The following is a 3,533-nucleotide window of genomic DNA, read 5'->3' on the forward strand; positions in this document are numbered from 1 at the left end:
GACGGTCCGGAGCGGCGGGGACACGTGAGTAAAACTTCATCTAACAGTGGCCTACAACCTGCGGACCTCCAGATGTTGCAAAACTACAACACCCAGCATGCCCGGACAGCCGTTGGCTGTCCGGGCATGCTGGGTGTTGTAGTTTTGCAACATCTGGAGGTCCGCAGGTTGTAGACCACTGTCCTATACTTTACATTGCACGGATCCCTCAACATGCGATGGTTTCAACAAATGATGGTCCATTTAAAACGGATTAACATCGTATGTTGAGGGACCACTGTACTTACCCATGCACTATTGTGCTCTCTGAGCTGGGCCAAGAAGGTGTGCGGTGAGGTGTGTGCGGCCCAGCCAAACAGACAACAGTGGGGGAGTGGCCACGAGGTCCGTAGTAAACTGCGCATGCGTTCGCAGTTTACTACGGACTTGCAGTAAACTTTATTACACCAGCAATTATACAATCTTCCTATGTACTTTGTGTAGTAATCAGGGGTGGGATTAAAATTTTTAACAACAGGTCATCTATGTGACTTAATTAACCAATTTTTAAGTCTGGTTAGGGTATGATGTGGTTTTTACCATGTAAAACTACAGCTCCCAGACCTGAGCGCTGGTAAGGCTCCTTTCACACTTCCATTGGGACCCGTCACTAAGGTCATGCAAAAAATTTTTTTGGGGGGCCGAAAATGGGCCCGTTACCTGATGGGTCCAAACGGTCCCGATGGACCCCATTCACTGTGATGGGGTCCTGACGGACCATTTATTTTTTAGCGGTGAGTACGAGCAAATAATGGCGAGTAGTTATTTTAGGATCCCGAATAACGGGAGAAAAATTTGTGCTCACACAAATTTTTCTCCCATTATTCGGGATCCTAAAATAACGGGCTTCACACTGCCAGAGACAAACGGCAGTGGGAAAGTAGCCTACGAGTATGCTGGAGGTTGTTGTATCACCTATCATTGCTAAAGAACTTGAAAGTGAATACAGCACTTATGGGACGTAGACTGAATACAGAATGACATTGACTCACAGGTGACGTCTTCTCTGTAATTGTTTTTTTCCTCTTGATTTGATCCAGATCTTGATGACTTGTCTCTCTTCTCTGTTGTGTTTGTTGTCCAGTGCTTCTAGTGTTGTGAACAAGAAGCATGGACTGCTAGGGGCTTGAACCTTATCATCTTTATCAATGAATCTGTGGTGAAGCACAGTGTGGAAAGCCTTGTGGGGTAATGTAGGGTAATTGAGGTGTTGCGGTTCTGTATAATAAAGGGCGCTGTTAACCCTTGTCACTCGTGACGCCAGGGTGAGGGTTAAAACTCTGTAGTGATGCTGGGCCTATCGCCACCCTTCCCAAGAGCGATAGGTGAGTGTAAAATAAATGCATTGTCCACAGCAGTGCTGAACTTAAAACTTGCTGGAACTTTACTGAAGATTTTCTGTACATGCAGTATCGGTAACAGTCCAGATAACAGTGTCTATATAGACAGCACAGCAGTGACTGACAGTTGCTTAGGACCGGAAAGTTCTCTTAAGATTAGGAGAATTGTACTTGCATAGATCCGCTGGATTTAGGGGTAAGTTAGGTCCAGAGGTCTTGCGGAGATAGAAAGGATTTGTAAGAACTATCCGTCTCTAGCGCAGGCCTAGGCCGCAAGGCTTTGGCCTAGTAATTGTCTTGTAAGCTGCGGAGGTCCTACCTTGTCCAGAGTCAGCAACCCAAGAGAGCGACAAAATGGCGCAGCTCCCTTATATGGGCAGGGGCTGGCCGTTTTGGATTGGTCCATATCAGTTGTCACTCACCGTTACAATGGATTGTGGGTGATCACCTGACTAGATCCACCAAAGGTCCTTCAGCAAAACCATAGAGTTCTGTAAACCGGTCACATGACCCGCAGGTCCTGCGACGCGAACAAGGTAGGAATATTAAATATACATCTTTACATTTATATTAACATAAATTCTAGCTAACTGAGAGGTGACTGAGGGGGTTAACTAAGGAAGAGGACCCCCACTGTTCCTAGGGACTCTGATTTTGGGGACCTCACCACAAGGTAACGTATGTAATACGGTTCCGGGACACCTCAAATCCAAGTCCTGTTTGGAATCAACAGGCAAGTATGGAGGCCTCGTAATGAGCGCATCAATCCTACCTTTACTGTGGAGTGACACACCCAACTGCTGGTATAATAACCTGGGGAGCCATACAACAGTCAGTTAACCCTAGTATTGATAACAGTGACACTAACTGATCAGCGATATGTTCAGGACATTCTACACCCACATGCGTACCCTCTCTGGCTTCCATTTGACATTTTTCAGAAGGATTATGCTTCGCTCACACACAGCAAGGGTTTCCCAGGCAGAAATGTCATCGGTTCCTTGCCCGCCCCGGCCACCAGATTTATCACCAATCAATCATTTATGATAAGCCAGCTTTGGCAACCTAAGAGTAAGCAGGATCTACAGGCCCAGCTGCACCACCTGTGGGCAAATGTGCTGCCGGATGCCATATGGAACCTGTATGCCATTGCCTTTATGCCCCACCATTGCACATCTTGTGTCCAGACAAGAGGCTGTCCAACAGGGTACTAGAGCCTCCTTTCAAAGCAAAGTTTTTTTCATTTACTCTAATATTATAATCACTTACATATATCTTTACAATTAGGGTGCGTTCACACAGAGTAATTCGCAAGGAATTTATTTGAGTATTTACGCCTGAATTTTCCGCTTCAATACATTGAACATGTCATCTGGCCATAGACTTCAATGTATTTTCTGCTTTTCCGTTCACACTGCGTAAATTCCGCTCACAGAATTCCGCTATGGAATTAATTTCTGTTTGAAGAAAGAGCATGTTCATTCTTGAAGCGGAATCCTCAAGCAGAATCCCATTGAAATCAATAGAACTGTTTTTTTCCGCCTGACAATGTTTTCACGTGTAATTCACACGGAATTTGCGCATAATGCGAGCGGAATTCGTGCAGAATTTTTTTTCAAATCCAGCCCCTGGAAAAACGATGACACCCATTCAACACCCATTTCTCCACCCATTTTTGAACCGGCAGCCACTTTGTGTATCAGCATACAGTGGAGACAAAGCTTGTGCTTCTTGCTCCCTTGAAAATGTTGCAACAAAGTAGCATGGAGGAACGGCGCATTACACTTCACCCCCCAGAACTGCGAATATTATTGACGATCATGGTGAATGTCATCCATCGTCGCCGGCAACGTATGGTAAGCAAGTTTTGCATTATTAATTAATGTGCAGACCTTTGTGTTTTTTTATATGTTTCAAATGTTTTTTATTTAGACTCAGAGAAGGCGGAGAAGATACTGGGTGCACCCAATAAACAGCCTCAGAGATTCCCGTGGCCACATCAGAAAACTATATGATGAGTTTAGAAGGTAAGTTTATATGAATTTACACACACCACTAGTCTTTTTTTATTATTGTAAAAATAAAACCATAATTCCTTTTTTTTTTTTATTTACTTATAGGTATCCCAAAAAGTTCATCAACTTTGTGGGGATG

The sequence above is a fragment of the Hyla sarda genome, chromosome 7 (genome assembly GCF_029499605.1).
Source record: "Hyla sarda isolate aHylSar1 chromosome 7, aHylSar1.hap1, whole genome shotgun sequence".
In the NCBI taxonomy this organism is placed as follows: Eukaryota; Metazoa; Chordata; class Amphibia; order Anura; family Hylidae; genus Hyla; species Hyla sarda.